This window comes from Rhinoraja longicauda, chromosome 14 (assembly GCF_053455715.1).
Source record: "Rhinoraja longicauda isolate Sanriku21f chromosome 14, sRhiLon1.1, whole genome shotgun sequence".
Classification (NCBI taxonomy): Eukaryota; Metazoa; Chordata; class Chondrichthyes; order Rajiformes; family Arhynchobatidae; genus Rhinoraja; species Rhinoraja longicauda.
The window spans coordinates 33,846,760-33,868,007 of NC_135966.1; the positions used below are offsets into that span (position 1 = coordinate 33,846,760).

The window sequence follows — 21,248 nt, forward strand, 5'->3', positions numbered from 1 at the left end:
TGATATGTTAGGGGTTGATATATTTAGAATAGGATATCAAATTTACTTACGAACTATTGCCATTTACATTCCTTAGTTTAACTTGTATTCAATTGCTTCGCAATCTTAAAGCGGCCATTGATCGCTGTGGTTATATTTGTTGTGCTGTAACGCGAGTTTACAACGGTTGTTTAGTTGTTGATAAAACGTAATGAAAGATCATCCATATTTCGTTCTTATTACTGGATTCCTGTATATCAGTGTTAGTCAATTACATTGTTTCCTCTGTGGTCAAACAGTTAGTCATAGTTTGTAGAGTCCGTCAAACTTATTTATTAATGCTGTTCTCGCCGTGGTTGAACAATACTGGGAAGAATGCCATCTCAAGAAGGTCCCTTTCCTGATACTTGAGTTAAATTAACTGGTTCACTCGCAGATTTCATTAATTTGGGGATTTATGTCACCCACAGTGAGTGTCAAGACTTTCGAAAATAAACATGGCGAAACGAATTGAGTAGTGGAAATGTCAATGCCAATGGTTGATGGTTGTGCTCCATGAAACGATTACCAGAGCAGTCTAGCTTTAAGAAATGTCGATGTAATTTTAGAAAGGAACTGGTTGTGTCGCTGTGTCCCAATAAAAACCTAAAACGCAGCGATGGATCCATTGGCCCGCCCCCATCACAGCCAAAGATTATAATTGACAAGAAACAGGAGCAATCCCCTGTTAGACCGTGGCGTTTAGTGAACAACGATAAAATAAATACACTTATGCGTTCAAGACCGAAAAATATCGCTGCGACAATTATATGCAAGGCCAGGTTGTCTTGTTTAATCGAGCAGTACGCGATTTAGCAAAGCAGTTCATTGTTGAACAATGGCGAATTCGGCGATCGACAACGTCTCTGGCTTTATCGTTCTGGTATGTGCGACGGGACTGATTTCTGGACAAATTCGCTATTCTATTCATGAGGAAATGGAGGAAGGGGCTTTTGTCGGGAATGTCGCTCAAGATTTAGGACTGGGTATACAGCAATTGTCTGCTCGTAAATTTCGGCTGTTTTCTGATGACGGAGGACAGTATATGAAGATTAACGTGGAAAATGGGATATTGTCTATGCGTGAAAAAATTGACAGAGAACGTATCTGCGGAGAAGCAACAAAATGTACAATTCCTTTTAAAATAATACTAGAAAATCCTTTAGCGGTGCAACGCGGGGAAGTGGAGATACTTGATGTAAACGACCATGCCCCCGCATTCAGGGGAGGAACGATCGCCTTACAGATTGCCGAAATGATGGCACCCGGGGTCGCCTACCCTCTGGAGAACGCGGAAGACCCGGACGTTGGAATAAATACAGTCGCCTCTTACACTATCAGTTCCAGTGACTATTTTAATTTAAAGACACAACGAACGGATGATGGAATTATAATTACTGAGTTGGTGTTGGAGAAACCTCTGGACCGAGAGCTGCAGTCGTCGTTTCAATTGGTTCTGACAGCGACTGATGGTGGGACACCTCAGAGAACCGGCACAGCTCAGATCCTTGTTACTGTCGTGGACAACAACGACAATCCTCCTGCATTCGATCAGAATATTTATAGGAGCAACCTCAGAGAAAACACACCCTTTGGTACCCTGGTGGCGCACGTTGATGCCAGTGACCTGGATGAAGGGCTAAATGCTGAGCTGACATATTCTTTCAGCAAACTAACTTCACAAAACGTTCGCGATTTATTCAGCTTGGACCCCGACAGCGGGGAAATTCGAACTGAAGGAGGTCTAGACTTTGAGGAAGCAAAGAGCTATTCACTCAATGTTCAAGCTGTAGACCACGGTTCTCCTGCAGCTACAGGACATGCCAAAGTGTTAGTCCATATAATTGACGAAAACGACAATGCACCCGAGGTAAAATTGATGTCTACCATGAACACAGTTCCGGAAAATGCTTCGCCAGGGACATTAATAACATTGGTCAATGTTATAGACGGAGATATTGGAGAAAATGGGCAGGTTTCCTGCGAGATACCAAAGAACATCCCATTCATTCTTCAAACATCGTCGATGAATCATTATGAGTTGATTACAAGTGAACCATTGGATCGTGAATCTACCCCTGTGTACGAAATAAACATTGAAGCGTGGGACCTGGGGTCGCCTTCACTATCGACAAATAAGACCATTCAGATTGTGATTGCTGATGTGAATGATAACGTACCACGATTTTCTGAACCATCCTACAACATATATGTGATGGAAAACAATGCTCTGGGGACTTCGATTTTCGCAGTGACCGCAATAGATCAGGATCTGAATCAGAATTCATATGTTTCTTACTCCTTATTGGAAAATCGTCTCCAAGACATGCCACTGTCCACTCAGATCAGCATTAACTCGATGAACGGCACTATATATGCATTGCGCTCTTTTGACTATGAGAAACTCAAAAACTTCCAGTTCCAAGTTCAAGCTCGTGACGCCGGTGTGCCTCCGCTGAGTAGCAGCACCACGGTGAATGTGATAATCCTGGATCAAAATGACAATGCACCGGTAATTGGTTCGCCATCAGAACAGAGTGGATCAGCAGCAGTGGTGATCCTGCCCCAGTCGGCTGCCCCTGGATACATGGTCACGAAGGTAATGGCAAATGATGCAGATTCAGGTCAGAACGCGAGGTTATTTTATCACATGCAGAGTTCAAGTGATCCCAGTGTGTTCAACGTTGGGAAAAACTCTGGCGAAATCAGAACCGCGCGTAAACTACTGGAGTCCGATGCCACCAAACAAACTCTCGTCATCTTAGTAAAGGATAATGGACAACCGAGCCTCTCCAGTATGGTTACAATCCAAGTTACAATTCTGGAGAATATCACTGAAAGAATCACCGAGCGTGAAAATTTGGTGACAAATCACGAATATTTCTCTGACCTGAATCTTAATTTAATCGCCATTTTCGGTTGCACTTCTGTTCTCTTTCTTTTAATCATCATTCTGCTGATCAGCATCAAATGTAAACAAGATGGAAATAGCAACCAAGGGTATAATTCTACCAATTGTTGCTACAAACCTCGAAATGATGACGATGCATTTGCTCGGAGGGTTGCAATGGAGGAAACGTTACGCTATCCAGGGACTGGCCGGCTATCCCGCGTGACAGAAGCGCATCATTACTCGGTCTGCCTGTCTCCAGAATCGGCCAAAAGCGATTTTCTCTTCTTGAAGCCTCGTGGAGCTCCGATGTCTGGCCTCAATCCTAATTTTTCTTAACGCCGATGTATAACATAATCCTTGCCAGTTGTTCTCAAGTTCATGCTCTAGTTGCAGATTTAGGCCATTTGGCCCTTCACGAAAACTATGCCATTCAATCTTGGCTGCCCTATCTTCACGTCTCAACCCCATTCTCCTGCTTTCTTCCCAATACCTTTCTAATCAAGAATTTGTCAATCTCCACCATAGAAATATCCATTGACTTGGCCTCAGCCGTTTGTGGCAATTAATTCCACGGATTCACCACACTCTAACTAAAGAAATTAAAACAAAATCTAAGAGTGCGAATGATTGTTCGTGAATTATTCAAGAAAGTATCCCCTTTGGTATGCCTTTTGTTTTCGGTTATAATGAGTGGATGTCAGTAGTAGGCATGATCATGAATAAATTATATTCGCTCAGGTACATAACTTGTGAATGTGTTTCGTCTCTGTGTAAACAACACAACATATTTGGCGGGCAGACAATTTATGAGACATGTATATTGATTGTAGATGGGTATGAAGCGGAAGAAAATGGTCTAAAAGGGGATTAAACCATTATTCTAAGTAAGGAAAAAAATACAGCTATTAAGACAGCAGATCCACGCACTACATAAGCCCCCCCCCCCACCACCACCAATTGATAATGCGTTTGTTTAATTCAGCTTAATAAACATAGCACAAAAAGTAAGGAAATTTGTGTTTGGTAGATTATTTCTTTGTTGTAACAATGCTTCTTGGCAATAAATCTTATACTGTTGGAAAGCCTGTTTATTTCCCTTTTAAATGGTGCCATATTTGTAAGGAACATGCATTTGTGGGATGAGCAGCAGAGCTGAGCATGTGGGTTGCTCCCATGAAAAATCTGCCAAATCTTCTCTGCCAATGCCAAACAGCTTATTCTGCCATTGACTCTTGTTCGGTGTTGTTTTGGTGGATTGGATGATTGAAGTCTGAAGAAACAAGACATATTGGCAATTTAACAATTTATTCATTTAATAAACAGGAGCCTCAGTAGCGTGTGGAAGAACCATACACAGCCACAACAGCCTGGCACCTCCTCCTCATGCTGGTCACCAGTCTGGTCACACACTGTTGTGGGATGGCATCCCATTCTTCAACCAGCATTTGTCGCAAGTCAGCCAACGTGGTTGTGTTGGTCACTCTGGCACGAACAGCACGCCCAAGCTGATCCCACAAGTGTTCAATGGGGTTGAGGTCAGGACTGCTGGCAGGCCATTCCATCCTCTCCACTCCCAAATTCTGGAGGTAGTCTCTGAGAAACCCTGCTCTGTGGGGGCGAGCATTGTCATCTTGGAGGATTGAGTTCGGTCCCAGACTGTGGAGATATGGGATTGCCACTGGTTGCAGAATCTCATCTCGATTTGGCAATTTTTTCATGGGCACAACCCATGTACTCAGCTCTGCTGCTCATCCCATAAATGCATGTTCCTTACAAATGTGGGACCATTTAAAAGGGAAATAAACAGGCTTTCCAACGGTATAAGATTTATTGCCAAGAAGCATTGTTACAACAAAGAAATAATCTACCAAACACAAATTTCCATACTTTTTGTGCTACGTTTAGATCTCTCTTATTTGTGCTCAGCATTCCATTTGGGAGCGAGTCCTGGAATCGTGCACACAGAAACGGTTTCCACCTGCAACTTGCCCAGTTTATTTTGCTCAACCCTTTCCAATCGCCTCCCTTTACCAGCTTCCTCCCTTTACCCAATGAGTCAACTATCCATTTTCCTCCACAGATATTACCTGACTCGCTGAGTTCCTTGAAACTTCGAGATCATCCCCTTTAATTTCGGCATGGATTAATATCCTGCTTCGGTATGTGGCGGTGTTCCAATTTTAAATGTATTTGATCCTGTAGAATGGTGTAAACATTTTATCAGGTTACTTATTTTTTTAAATGGGCGATACAGTCATGCATTGGTGAGATCGTCAATAACACGGAGACCGGGAAGCATCCGGGGTAGTCCGTGTCTTTGATTGTACTCCGCGTGTGCCTGCTGCTATCACTCGTCATGTTTCCTTCTGTGCTAGCTACGCATTACTTGATGCAGAATAAAATATATTTGGTTAGGTACGAAGTATGGACGAATTCAAACCATGGGCCACAGTGACCGCTGTGCATTTAGACTGAAATATAATGTTAAACGAAAAAGGTCTCAACGCTATTTGTAAGCAAATGGTTTAGATCAGAGAAATATTTGGGATTTTGAACCTGTTTTATAACGTGTGATTTTGTCCTTTATACTATCTGTATTCAAATCATAGCACTGCAGCAACTCAGCGGATCAGGCAGTATCTGTGGATGAAATGGACAGGTGATATTTCAGGTCTCGACTCCTTTTCAGTCTGAAGACCCAAAATGCCGCCTTCCACTCCCTCTACATATACTGCCTGGCCCACTGAGTTCCTCTCGCACTTTGGTATTTGTTTATCATTCCAGCATCTGTCGGTTCTTGTGTCTCTATTCGAATTATGTAAGCTAAAGCATAAGTGAACCGTAGGGTTCTTGCAATTCTCTGGCTACAATCTGAATCTCATCAATTTTATCAATACTGCTAGGATATTCGTTTAGTTGTCCCATTGGTTGCTAACGCGCTTTGTTTAGATGCTACATTACCATCCTTTGGGCTTTACTTGTGTGATTAAAGATTGAAATTGTTAGAAATCGTTGGCTGTTGTCTTGTGTAGAATACGATTATCTTAATATGCAAATGATAAAAGTAAACATTTGAAGGGAAATTAATAATTGTACAGAAGTATTAATTAAGAACTAAAACTGCGCCATATATTTTATGTTAGGATATGTTATACAGAAGGCGATACGATGTAACCGATGTCACAGATGGGTTATATTTTTTAATTGATGCAAAAAATCTCGAAATATATTATGAGATAGAACTCATGACAAAAACCCACCACAGATTTAGAAGAGGTATGATTCATTCATTGGTTTAATGGAGTCTCAACAACTGTCATCCTTCAGAATAAGCCCGCAATTATTGAGTGACGGAGGCGGTTATTACAGAACGTTAACAAAATAGTATTGTTTTCCTGTGAGATTGGATTAATTCCCATTACGGCATAAAATCCATTAATAAGAATTTACTTCCCGTTCCGGGTCGATCGAAATTCCACGTGGGTTTTAATCTGCCCCTTTAAAACGGCCTCATTCACGATTATATCCCAAAGGTGCGGTAAAAGAGCTCAAGTCAAAGTTGAAGTCAGATGTAATGCGTTTGACATCCGATCGATTTTTCTGGGGCGAAGGAAGCAGTAGTTATGTGGACAAATTAAAAGATACTGGGCGACAGTATCAACAGCAAAATGCGAAGTACATCCGAGGAATGAAGAAATTTGGTATGTCACAAGGAGATGTGGAATTAATATTAATTTATAAAATGCACAAAATGCACAAAACTAGTGCAGCAACATAAAGCGGTGCTCCAATGGAAGCAATGATCCACAGTGGACCTGGAATTTTAGAGAGTACAATGTTATTATTTTCCCACGGTTCTGGTCGTGTTGGCTACTGAAACTCTGGACGATAGACACAAATGCTGAAGTATCTCAGCGGGCGAGTCAACATCTCTGGAGAAAATGAATAAGTGTCGTTTCTGGTCCAGACGCTTCTGCACCTGAAACGCCATCTCTTCCTTTTCTCCAGAGATTCTGCCTGATCCGCCGAGTTACTCCAACATTTTGTGTCTATCATCGATGTAAACCAACAGCGGCAGTTCCTTCCTACACAATATTCAGTATGAACCGGGCTCCAGCCTGCCAGTTATCCCAAAACACCGGATCCCAGCTATCTCATAAATAATGATGCAACATCAGCAGTGGCGCACAATCCGTACCAAAATCCGATTATGCAATCTTGCCAGTTGTTCCTTATGAAATTCAGGAGTGACGAGGCTCATTATATCATAACAAAGAACAAGTATGCGAAATCATCCTGAGTATATGACATCAGTCAACTACTTCCCCAAAATCGGAATTAATGTTAGTGCTTCTGCCCTTGATATTAGGCAACACGAGATGCCAAATGCATTGTTCAAAATGTATTGTGTTTAATGGATTTCTGTTCCTTCTTTGTCCCAGACAATACTAAAAGTGGCGTTTCTCCGCAGGGGCTCGTTGAAGAAGAATCCTCCAGCCCAAGAGCAGTCCACGTGCGCCAATTCATGTCGACAGTAGCAGAGTCCAACATTGAAGCTCGAGTTGGGATAACCGTTTAAAGAATGAAATCGTGGAAAATTGCGATACTGCTCTGTTTACGCATCGGAAAATGGGTGAAGGGGCAACTGTTAAACTATGAGAGCAACTGACTTCAATTGTTAAATTGGACACACCGATAGACGTTGAAAACAAGTATTAAACAAGTAGTTTACCTCAAAACACTGTTATGCTCTGGGGCACACAGGAACTGGACTCAAACGCACGACTCACACACAAGAGTCAATTTGGAGAAAATAAAGGCGTTCTTTAATTTTCACATTAAAGAACACTGCGATTCGAACCAAAAACTCTAAACTTACTCAGCTACAAAAACATCAGTTACAAAAATTACTTACTAGCTATACTACGACCGAGAGCACATGAATCAGAGCACATGAATCACAATACGAACTGGCACAGGACAAAGGGAGGCGTGGACTATATATACATGAGGTAAGGGCACACAGGTGGAAACAATCAAGGCGGGGCTGACAATTACAATGGCAGGAAGTCAAGGGACTTGAAATGAGAATCTAAACACAGAACATGACACAAGACTAACAGATCTGACGGGACATTACAGTACCCCCCCCCCCCCTTTAGGACCGACTCCTGACGGTCCAGGCTGGTCAGGATGAGTCTTGTCAAAGTCCTTGATCAAAGTTTTGTCCAAAATGAAGCTGGCAGGAATCCAGCACCTCTCCTCAGGACCGTAGCCTTCCCAGTCGACCAGAAACTGGCGATAGCGACCTCTCTTGCGGACTGCAAGAAGTGCCTTAACTGTGTAGACCGGACTACCGTCGACGAGCCGGGGGGGGGGGGGTGGAAGGGGCTTGGAGGTGGGCACGAGTGCACTTTCCTTGACCGGTTTTATTTTGCTGACGTGGAATGTAGGGTGAACCCTTAATGACCTGGGGAGTTGTAGACGGACCGAAACAGGGTTAATGACTTTCGAAATGGGAAATGGACACACGAACCTTGGAGCCAGCTTTCTGGCGTGGACGTGAAGTGGCAAGTCCTTTGTAGACAGCCATACCTTCTGGCCTGGGCGATAATGCGGAGCGGATCTGCGGTGGCGGTCGGCTGCCGCTTTCATCCGGGACTGACCCCGGAGTAGAACCCTCCGAGCTCCGTCCCAGATTCGGCGACAGCATCGGATCATGGCGTGGGCAGAAGGCACCGTCACCTCACCCTCATAAGCCGAGAACAAGGGGGGCTGGTAGCCATAGGCACACTGGAAGGGTGTGAGTCCCGTGGCAGCCGTAGGAAGCGTGTTGCGTGCGTACTCGACCCAGATGAGATGGTCGCTCCAGGTGGTCTGGTTCTGCGCGATCAGACAGCGCAAGCAGGTCTCGAGCTCCTGGTTCATCCGCTCAGTCTGGCCATTGGATTGCGGATGGTAACCAGAAGACAGGCTGACGGTGGCACCTATGAGGGAACAAAACTCACACCAAAACTTGGACACAAACTGTGGACCTCGGTCCGAGACAATGTCTGTAGGGAAACCATGGATACGGAAAACGTGAGACATCATTACCTCTGCCGTCTCTTTGGCAGAGGGGAGCTTGGCCACAGCGATAAAATGTACCATCTTTGAAAATCGGTCTACCACCGTCAGGACAGTTGTGTTACCTTTGGAGGCCGGCAACCCAGTAACAAAGTCAATGGAGATGTGGGACCAGGGCCTCTGAGGGACTGAACGTGGGTGCAGCAGGCCCGCTTGGGCTTGTCTGGAGGGCTTGCTCCTTGCACAGACAGGGCAGGCGGCCACATATTCAGCTACATCCTTCTCAAGTGAAGGCCACCAAAAACGCTGTTTAACCACAAAAACAGTTCTCTTGGCACCTGGATGGAATGTGAGCAGGGACGTGTGAGCCCAGTGGATTACCTGGGGGCGCAATGTCACAGGAACAAACAAACAGTTAGTAGGACAGCCACTCGGTGCTGGAGTCTCATCATTAGCCTGCTTCACATCTGTTTTGATCTGCCAAGACACCGCTCCTACCACACGGTTAAGTGGCAGGATGGGTTCGGGTTCTCTGGTATCAGGTTCAGGGTCATAAAGTCGGGACAGGGCGTCTGGTTTTGTGTTCTGGGAACCGGGCCTGTAAGACAGAGAAAAGTTGAACCTACTAAAAAACAGAGTCCATCTGGCCTGACGTGAGTTGAGTCTCTTGGCTTTACGGATGTATTCCAGGTTCTTGTGATCTGTCCATACCAGAAAAGGCTGCTCGGCCCCCTCCAGCCAGTGCCTCCACTCCCCCAATGCGGCTCTGACCGCCAGCAGTTCTTTGTTTCCGACATCGTAATTTTTTTCTGCGGGGGTCAACTTACGTGACAGGTAGGCGCAGGGATGAATCCGGTTGTCCTTCTCCGCTCTCTGGGAAAGTACCGCCCCAATCCCCTCGTTGGAGGCATCCACCTCCACAATGAACTGTCTCTGGGGATCTGGGATGGTGAGAACAGGAGCGTTGGTGAACAATGTTTTGAGGCACTGGAAGGCGGCTACGGCCTGAGGATTCCACTGGAACTGGGTCTTGGAAGACGTGAGAGAGTGCAGAGGAGCAGCAACAGCACTGAAGTCTCTAATAAAACGTCTGTAAAAGTTTCAAATCCGAGAAACTGTTGCACCTTCTTTCTGTTAGTGGGGGTGGGCCAATCGGCCACCGCACTGACCTTACCAGGGTCCATCTGGTTGTGGTCGGCCGATATAATATAGCCCAGAAAGGACATTGTGTCTGCGTGGAAGTCGCACTTCTCGGCCTTCACATACAGACGGTTAGCTAAGAGCTTCTGCAACACACACTTGACATGACGCTCATGAGACTGTATGTCTGGAGAGAAGATAAGAATGTCATCAAGGTAGACAAAAACACACTCATTGAGAAATTACCTGAGGACCTCGTTCATAAAAGCTTGGAAGACTGCGGGGGCATTGGTTAACCCGAACGGCATCACCAAATACTCGTAGTGCCCGTTAGGGCTGTTAAACCCAGTTTTCCACTCACCCCCCTCTCTGATTCTCACTAGATGGTATGCATTCCTTAAGTCTAGTTTAGTGAATACTTTGGCTTTGTGCAGCAGTTCAAAAGCAGAAGACATCAAAGGAAGTGGGTAACGATTCTTGATCGTAATCTCGTTTAGGAAGCTGTAATCTATGCAGGGACGAAGTGACCCATCTTTCTTCCCCACAAAGAAAAACCCCGCGCCTGCTGCCGAGGAGGACGGGCGAATAATGTCCGTCCTCAGGGAGGACTCAATGTACTCATCCATCGCCTTCCTCTCGGGGCCGGATATGGAGTACAGTAGCCCCTTGGGAATAGGGGCCCCCGGCAGCAGGTTGATAGCGCAGTCGAAAGGTCGATGAGGAGGTAGGGTGGTGGCCCTGGACTTGTTGAACACCTCCTTCATGGTAACAGGGTGGAACCTTCAACAGATCGGGATAGTCATCATCATCATTAGAAATCTTTATTTCTTCAGATTTAAGAACATTTATTCCCAAAACTGCCCCGATCTTCCCGTAACTCACCCCTTTGTTCACTGGTTCAACAAGACATGATTATGTGCACTCAACCCCCCAATCAATCTGAGGATTGTGTTTCTGCAGCCAAGGGAAACCAAAGACCAAGGGATGTTGAGCTGAGTCAAACAAGTGAAAAAACATTATCTCCACATGGTTAGCATTGAACATGACTTTGACAGGTTCTGTACGATGAGTTATCTCAAACAACTGACGTCCATCTAAAGCGCTCGCCACAATAGGTTGCAACAAGGGCACAGATTTAACCTTATACGATCGAGCTAGAGTCCAGTCCATGAGACTCTCGTCGGCTCCGGAGTCGATCAAAACCCCCCGAGTCACAATTTGCTGATTCAGAGTGAGGGTGGCCTGTGTCAGAGGTCGAGGAGGTAAGTCTGAAACGGGGAATTGGCTCACCAGTGTCCTCCTTTTCACTGGTGAGCCACCCCCTTTTACCGAGCAGTCGGCCAGACGGTGTCCTTGTTGACCGCAGTAAAAGCAGGCTCCGTCCTTCAGGCGGCGCTGTCGCTGCTCCGGAGTCAGCCTGGTTCGTCCTAGCTGCATGGGTTCCTCCGACGGCTGAGAGGACGCTGTTTTCTCCGGCCAGCGATGGACAGGGAACGATGACTTCTTCCGTGTGAAGGACCCGAAGGAACGCCCCTGGTGATTGGGAGGACGATCAGCAGCCTGGTGTCTTTCCTTTTCCTTCATCCTGTTATCGACACGAATAGCCCTGGTAATTAATGTCTCTAGATCACTAGGTAACTCAAAAGGTGAAAGTCTGTCCTTTATAGCCTCCGACAACCCATTCATGAATGCATCCACTTGTGCAGGCATATTCCACCCACTGTCTGTTGCAAGGGTTCGGAAGTCAATGGCATAGTCTATCACTGGGCGAGTGTTCTGTTTTAGCTGCAGTAAGACTCGGGAAGCTTCCTTAGCAGAGGAAGTGTGATCAAAAATACTGCTAAATGTTCTTTGGAAGAGGTCTAGATCCTGACAGACTGTGGAGCCCTGAGTCCACTCCGAAGTGGCCCATGCTGCGGCTCGTCCCGTCAAATGGGACACAATAAATGCTACCCTGGCCTGGTCTGAGGGGAAGTGTGCAGGGTTATGCTTGAAGTGGAGATCACATTGTACAAGGAATGATCTACAATTCTCCGAGTCTCCAGAGAACTTATCTGGTGAAGCCAGGCGTAGAATCAGCGTGGGGTTCGCAGGTGTGGCTGGAACAGCAGGCGGATGGCCGGCTGAAGGTTCAACGTGAGCCAGTGGAGAAGCTGCCGAGGTTGGGTCGAGTCGAGCCAGAACCTGATGGAGTTGTACAGCGAGGTGGTTAATCTGGGTCGTCACTGATGACTGGAACTCGCTTTGTCTATCGTTCAGCTCGCGCACCCCGTGACTGACTGAGCGCAGCTGCTCCTCCTGGTGCTGGATCTTAGTGCCCTGGTTGGCAAGGGCTGATTTCCAAATCTTAGAGTCGGCTGAGTCCATATTATGGCCAGTTCGTTCTGTTATGCTCTGGGGCACACAGGAACTGGACTCAAACGCACGACTCACGACTCAATTTGGAGAAAATAAAGGCGTTCTTTAATTTTCACATTAAAGAACACTGCGATTCGAACCAAAAACTCTAAACTTACTCAGCTACAAAAACATCAGTTACAAAAATTACTTACTAGCTATACTACGACCGAGAGCACATGAATCAGAGCACATGAATCACAATACGAACAGGCACAGGACAAAGGGAGGCGTGGACTATATATACATGAGGTAAGGGCACACAGGTGGAAACAATCAAGGCGGGGCTGACAATTACAATGGCAGGAAGTCAAGGGACCTGAAATGAGAATCTAAACACAGAACATGACACAAGACTAACAGATCTGACGGGACATTACAAACAGCCAGGAAAATCGTGGAGCAAAATTCACTCTTGCAATGTCTCCTTATCTTGAACATCAATGGCCAATAGATCTTTGTACCTTAAATGTCCTGACTTCACATCTGCTCAATTGCTACATTGCCGCATGGTGGCGCAGCGGTCAATTATGTTGTCTCACAGCTGCGGGTCGCGCGTTCGATCCTGAAATCGAATGCCGACTGCAGGGAACTTGCACGATATATCTGTAAGACATTCCTCCATATGATGCGGTGCCCCCCTCCCCCACACACACACGGACCTCAACGAATGTGCTGGTCAGTTAAGTGGCAGCTGCAAATCAGAGATTGTGTAGATTAATGGGTGAAATTGAGCAAAGTGGAATGAATGGATAAACTCTATAGAATTATGTGCAGGCCTACATAAAATAAGGAGACAATGGACTACTGCTGATAGAATTGTTTAACAACGAATACATTGCAGGAGGAACAGCTGTTTGAACACCTTCCGATGAATTAGTACAACGTTTCGTGTTGGGATCCTTAATCTGGGCTCCTGTTGATACAGACAAAGCGCCCCACATCGAATCATCGACTGTCCATTTTCTTCCACAGATACTGTTCGATCCCCTAGGTTTTTCAACCAGACTGCCTGTTGCTCCAGACAACTCGTGTGTCTTCATTTCAGTACTCTTCTGCGAAGCCTCTTCAAGGTATATCCACCTTGATAATGTCTTCCAGTGCTCTGACACAGATTTCTGTGAGACCTATTCTCGCCGTGCCCTATAATTTGTACTGTTCCCCTGCTCTATAATCGACTGCGTTCCTGTCCAGCTCGCTATCACAAGCACGGGTCCTTCCTCAGAACAGTTCTTGGGCGCCCATTCTATATGAAGGATCCAATCAGAAACCAACAATGCATTTCCCTTCACGGATGCTGCTCGATTCACTGAGGACCCCAGCAGTTTGCTTGCTGTTTCATATTCCAATATCTGCAGGCATTTAGATCTCCAATAGCATTGCTCCCTGTGGGACATCAAGGGCCCAATGCTCCATATGACCTCATTTAGCATGTGTAAGAAAAGACTGGGTTTAAAATTAAATTCAAGTGTAACCTGACATGCCAAGAATGCTGGTCATGCCTGTAACTCCCAGCTTGCGTAAAATGAACTGTGAAAAGTTTAAAAGATGAACAGGTTATATTAACTTTAATCTTCGAGCCACATTTATCCCCAAATCATTTACTCATACCACAACCTTATATCTTATTGTTACTTTTTATCCAGTATAAATTGGTTAAGGGTTTCCCATTGCTTTGACATTCCTTCAAAGTGGTCTCATATTTTAAACGCGTGCTGGAATCTGTAAGAATCTCTACAGCAATGAACGGAATTCAAAGGTTCCTTGGTTTCCTTCATGTAAATCGCCAAAGTGCAAATTTCTATTCCCTGCAACCGTTGGAACCGAGACAGGTGTCGGAAGTAAAGGTTCGATAATCATGAGTTTCGAGGATAGATGATGAGCAGCGAATTGAGTGATTGTGTGATGTATGATTATTGTTTATAGTGCTTCATTGTTAAATATTTTCGAGAACTATCTGGCTTTCGAAAATAGATGAGGGAAAGGAAAATGTAATTGGTAACTTTTGAAAGACCGTGCTTTATAGTTGCACACGACTAAATATGTCACGAGAGCAGTGTAGCTTTAAGAATTATCGATGTAGTTGCTGAAGAGGACTGGTTGCGTCGCTGTGTACCAATGAGAATCTCAAACGCAGCGATGGATCCATTGCTCCTCCCACGTCGAAGCAAAAAGATTAGAAACGACGGGAACGGGGAGCATTACGCGATTAGACGGTGTAGTCAGGTCGAGGTGGTTAAGATTCCTGCTTTTGTGTACTTCAACGTAAATGCATTGTGGTATTTATTTTTTGGTCAGAGGAGTATTCCGAATTAATCGAGCAGAGGATTTGAAAAATAATGCGGTGCGGAACAATGGCGAATCCGGTGTTCAGCAACGCCATTGCTGTCAAGACGTTTTTCTTGATGATTCTGGTATGTACACCGGATCTGATTTCTTGTCAAATTCGCTATTCTATACCGGAGGAAATGGGGCGAGGGGATTTTCTTGGGAACGTCGCTCAAGATTTGGGACTGGATATACCGCAATTGTCCGGTCGTAAATTTCGGCTGAACTCTGAGGAAGATGGAGACTTGATGGTTAATAAGGAAAACGGTATTTTGTGCATCCGGGAAAAAATCGACAGGGAGCATATCTGCGGACAGGAGAATTTGTGTATTATTCCTTTCGAAATAATCCTGGAAAATCCTTTGGAGGTATATCGCGGGGAAGTAGAGGTACTTGATGTAAACGATAATTCACCCACATTCCTGCGCAGCTCCATTACCTTAAACATAGCCGAAACGATGGCACCAGGGGCGCGCTTCCCTCTCGAGAGTGCGGAAGACCCGGACGTTGGAATAAATACAGTCGCTGCTTACACAATCAGTTCCAATGAGTACTTTAGTCTAAAAACGCAGAGAACGGAGGACGGTGTTTTAGTTGCCAACTTGCTGTTGGAGGAACCTTTGGACCAAGAACTACAGTCCTCGTTTCATCTGGTGCTTACAGCGACTGATGGCGGGATCCCCCAGAGATCCGGCACAGCCCAGGTTCTAATTACCGTAATGGATATTAATGACAATCCTCCTGTATTCGATCATGAAATTTACAGGGGCAACTTAAAGGAAAACACACCCCTTGGAACGTTGGTGATGACAGTTAAAGCTAACGACCTGGACGAAGGTTTGAATGCTGAACTGACATATTCTTTCAGTGAATTGACCTCACGAAGAGTGCGCGAATTGTTCAGTCTGGACCCCCGCACTGGGGAGATTCGGGTTGAAGGACGGCTAGATTTTGAAGAAGCAAACAGTTATTCTCTTAATGTCCAAGCCGTGGACCACGGATCACCTGCAATTACAGGACACTCTAAAGTGTTGATCAAAATTATCGATATAAACGACAATGCACCGGAAATAAAAGTGACATCAGGCTCAAGTCAAGTTCCGGAAAATGCTCAGACGGGAACGTTGATAACGTTGATCAATGTTATCGATCGTGATTCAGGGGAGAACGGGGAGGTTCATTGCGAGATATCAAAGAACATTCCTTTCAGGCTACAACTGTCGTCAAAATACCATTATAAGCTGATTACCAGTGACCCGTTAGATCGTGAAGATGTCCCTCAATATAATATAACTGTTTTCGCCTGGGATGCGGGGTTGCCTAAACTGTCAACAAATAAAACAATCCAGATTATCATCTCTGATGTAAATGACAACACCCCGCTGTTTGCTGAATCCTCCTACAACGTATATGTGATGGAGAACAACATCCCGGGCGCTTCCATTTATGGACTGACTGTCTCAGATCCTGATCTGGACCAAAATTCTTATCTTTCGTATTCCTTCCGAGAGCACGTTAAGCAAAACTCGCTCGTAAGCACTTATGTCAGCATTAATTCCAAAAATGGCACAATTTACGCACTGCGCTCTTTTGACTATGAGAAACTCAAAAACTTTCAGGTCCACGTGCAAGCTCGCGACGCTGGAGTGCCCCCACTGAGCAGCAGCACCATAGTTAATGTGATCATCCTGGATCAAAATGACAACCCTCCTATCATCGTTTCACCTTCAGTACCGAGTGGATCAGCAGCAGTGGAGATCGTGCCTCAGACAGCAGGTCAAGGGTACTTGGTCACCAAGATAACGGCGATTGATGCAGATTCCGGTCAGAACGCACGGCTCTTTTATCAACTACAGAGATCTACTGACATCAGTTTATTCGGTGTTGGGTATAATTCTGGTGAAATCAGAACAGCAAGAAATATTTTGCAGACGGATTCCACTACGCAAACTTTCGTTATTTTGGTAAAGGACAATGGACAACCAAGCCTCTCCAGTATAGTTACAATCCAGGTTTCAATTTTGGAGAACATCACTGACCGCATCATTGAGAGCAGCAGATTAGTGACAAATGCGGAATATTCACCAAAATCTGATCTGAATCTATATTTAATTATCATCTTCGGTAGTTCTTCTGTTCTTTTTCTTTCGACCATAATAATACTGATTGGCATCAAATGTAGGCAGGACAGAACAAAAGCCCAAGCATTCAACGCCCCAAGTTGTTGCTGTGCACTTGAAGATCCTACTGATGTTTTTATGCAACGCCCTGATGTAAAGGGTGACGCGGTGTACACCGAGGCAGCTGGGACGGTCCGTCCGACAGATATTTACCATTACTCCGTCTGCCTCTCTCCTGAATCAGCAAAAACTGATTTTCTATTTTTGAAGCCATATTCGACAGCCATTTCCTAGATGCCAAGTTGCAAACGTTTTAATAGCATCAACGAAGAAAAGAATAGATTTTTCCTCATAGACGTGTGAAACCATTTGAGAATTGCTTCAATTCTTTCATCTTAAATATATGTACCTCGTTGGTAAAATACATTAGCTTGTTCGTGTAAGAAAGTGCTAGTGTTTCAACTCTAAACATATTGCCGAAAATTAAAATGATCCAGTGATATTAATTCAGAGATAGTTGTCGATAAATGAATAATCCGCTTGCCGTGAAACCAGCTTATACTTGGATCCATGTTTGTAAGGATGGGTGCGCGCAATCCTCTTTTATGTTACTTTTTTTAGTTAAGCAGGACAGATGATCCCCATTAATTCGCAGTATTCAAAGGGATTGTGTCTGAAATTTTCAAATTTGTTTCCATGGAATCATGCAATGCTTATCCGTTGATATATCATCATATCATCATATCATATCTATACAGCCGGAAACAGGCCTTTTCGGCCCTCCAAGTCCGTGCCGCCCAGCGATCCCCGTACATTAACACTATCCTACACCCACTAGGGACAATTTTTACATTTACGCAGCCAATTAACCTACATACCTGTACGTCTTTGGAGTGTGGGAGGAAACCGAAGATCTCGGAGAAAACCCACGAAGGTCACGGGGAGAACGTACAAACTCCTTACAGTGCAGCACCCGTAGTCAGGATCGAACCTGAGTCTCAGGCGCTGCATTCGCTGTAAAGCAGCAACTCTACCGCTGCGCTACCGTGCCGATATAAATAGCTTATCAAATATTCGAAAATAGTGTTGAATCGCCACATTATAAAATATTGAAAAATAAAAATATAACATCTGTTGGGAGCTGGTCAAGTGAATATTTAAGATCACTCAAATGTAAATTAATCATCCTTTACCCGCATGTATCACCCTGCTTTTAACTGCCATGAAAATATTTTACATACAATGTGCTGTGCAAGTTGATATGCACAGTGGGCTTTTGACGTTGTTGACGTTCCACCCGAAATTCCCCCACAATAACGTTACCTATCCAGAGCAGTGCAATTTTTAACATGTACATGAATGCACATGGGTTGATACAAATGGTCATTTAAAATCGAGTGCAAGACCGAATAGAGATGTTACCCCTCCAAAGTAATTCTGCGATATATCCTCAAATTAAAGACGGAAGCTTTAGTTTATGCTCATTAGATGTCATTTGCTGCACATTAATTTGCATTGACAAAATTCTCGTCGGTTATGATAGGCGGAACAAATCTGAGCACCGACGGCTGTGGGTGTACATATATAAATTGGAACGTTCGCTGGTACAAAATGTACTCAAGGGATTTTGCCAATATGTTCATATGCCGCACGTTGACATTTAAGTGCTTTATTTGCTATAATGCAGGTGCTGGTGCATTTTTAGTTTCCATGGCATAATCATAGTTTGTATCCATCTAATCATGTTTAAGCTCCTTACTACACAATACGGAATCACCTCTAATTAATATATTTCCTCTTATGATTTTCAAACTGCACCCAGATTTTGACTTAATTGACTACATCATCAGCACAAATTCTAGATAGCTAACACAAATATTTATTATTATGGCGTCTCCGACAAGTCCACAATTTCCTAAAAGCTTACTTTTTTTCATTTATGTCTAATCTGTTTACCTTCCATCTCAAATATCATTAAAAAAACAAGCCAATTTGCACGCGTGTTGACTTTATGGCTGATTGAGTGATGCACACTCAGCCATCACTAAATTACTGCATCGTGTGCGTTTGTTCATCTTGCGGGGATTCGGTCGTGGAAGTCTCCGTCAACTACATAACAAAATGACGGAGGCCTTCGAATTAACCTTAACCAACCTGATCTCCCGGTTGCTCAGCACTTTAACTCCCCCTCCCATTCCCAATCTTACGTTTCTGTCCTGGCCTCCTCCATTGTCAGAGTGAGGCCCAGCGTAAATTGGAAGAACAGCGCCTTATATTTCGCGTGGGTAGCTTACACCCCAGCGGTATGAACATTGACATCTCGAACTTCAAATAGCCCTTGCTTTCCCTCTCGCTCTCTATCCCCTCCCCTTCCCTTCCCAGTTCTCTCACCAGTCTTACCGTCCCCGACTATATTCTATCTCTGTCCCGCCCACTCCCCAGACATCAGTGTGAAGAAGGGTGTCGATCCGAAACGTCACCAAATTCTTCTCTCCAGAGATGCTGCATGTCCCGCTGAGTTACTCCAGCATTTTGTGTCTACCTTCGAATTTGTTTGCTGCACAAGCGCCATTTCTTGACATTCAATCTCTTATCTTGTTATAACCTGAACACGACTTTCGCAAGGTTGATACATGTATAACTCGGTTGCGTTTGGGTGTCCAGGTCTTAAGATGGTTTGTTCCATACCTCTTCATATTGTTTGATTAGGTTTTGCCCCACATTTTAGTGATTGCAGCAATCTTCCTTCCGATTTGTTACTTCCTGGTTGTAATACCAACCAGCCTCCCTCACTCTGCTCTGCGTAACATTGTTAATCTAAATCGTCGCCTTCCTGGGGTTAACACTCACCATATTCCCTTTATCGAAGCCTCTTTGCTTGCCATCCATGCAGTTTATGTTAAAATGTTATATGAGACGAAATGTCATTTCATTTATATTTTCAGATCCTTCCATGGTCATGTCACAATTACAGCCATCAGCGCAGTTGCGATGGAAACTGCTCCATTAGCTCCCACTCCTTTTATATTACATCCTTCGTGAAACTGCTTTAAAAAATCTACTCGATTTCGATCATTTATATTTCTCCATATGATTCCATTATTATATTCTTTATTTTGAGGTACTGCTGCAAAGCTCTTCGCAATTGGCATGAGAATGCTATGTATAATAGGACTTGCGCTTCGGTCAGTTCACTTAATGCATGAGTAGAGCGTAATGTGGAGTTCCGATCTTTCTACTATGAGAGATCATGAGGCACGTAAAAGCAACTCAGATTTTCGAGGCAAATACGAGGAACTTTGCAGCAACGTCACCCAAATATATTGCCAATAATGCTGTTACAAGTTTAGAGTAAATAAAATGAATGGGATTTACAGAGATCACAGAAAATATTTATTTGAAGTGCTTTGGAGATTTTTCATGATGATGTTCTAATTACGGGTTGATTGCACCTGAAAGCTGGAATTCAGATTCATTTCACTTACTTGTATGAAACAATATTGTGTTCAGGTATTGAGAATTCGTGGACTGGGCATAGCCTATTGTGGCGTTCCGATTCCTCCTCTACCTTTCATGTGCAATCAGCGCGTAGTTTGGTCATCACCGTTAAAAATTGCAAGACAAATAAGTATTTCCGACCATTTCTCTTAAATCCATTCACTTCCATTTAATGTTAACTTGTAACATGATTATTGAAAGTATGCTTGTGTGTTTATTCCAGAGGAGGTCGTCCAAGCCCTTATTCGAGAATTAATGCACAAATTAACCTAGTAACTGAATCGTAGGTGTAGTGACTGCCCAGGACGATAGGACTACAGTAATCATGTGTGACATTATTAGTCACGCGTTGCTATGTTGGGAGTGCTTGTCCCTCCAACCCCTCCATCTACCTTTACACTCCTCTCAACTTCCCTCACCGGTGTCAATCTGCCTGTAACTAACATCGACTTGCCCCTTGCTCCCAACTCCAGCTCTCACCGTCCCCCACCTGCTCCTTTGCCTCAATGCTCCTCGGTCCACCTATCATCTACCGGCCCCCGCCTCACTCTCCTCCATCCTTTTTCCCCCCAGCCATCGTCCGATGGTACTCTCAGTCGTGCACCAGTACCTTGACATGAAATGTTGACAATTCAGTACTCCCCACTCCTCTCCATAGATATTGCATGATCCGTTGAGTTCATCTGGCAGTTATGTTTGTTGATACTGACTCCGTTTATCCGCCACCTCGCTTAACACCAGTGCTATATCAAAATGATATGACCGTGTGTTGTACGTTTAACTTTTTT

The 21,248-nt window shown here is 44.4% G+C and overlaps 2 pseudogenes; both read left to right on the plus strand.

Moving 5' to 3' along the window:
• The first annotated feature begins 707 nt into the window (after nt 1–707).
• LOC144600203 (protocadherin gamma-C5 pseudogene) lies at nt 708–4,130 on the plus strand (annotated as a pseudogene).
• Nucleotides 4,131–14,919: 10,789 nt separating this feature from the next.
• LOC144599907 (protocadherin alpha-C2 pseudogene) lies at nt 14,920–17,436 on the plus strand (annotated as a pseudogene).
• Nucleotides 17,437–21,248: the final 3,812 nt, after the last annotated feature.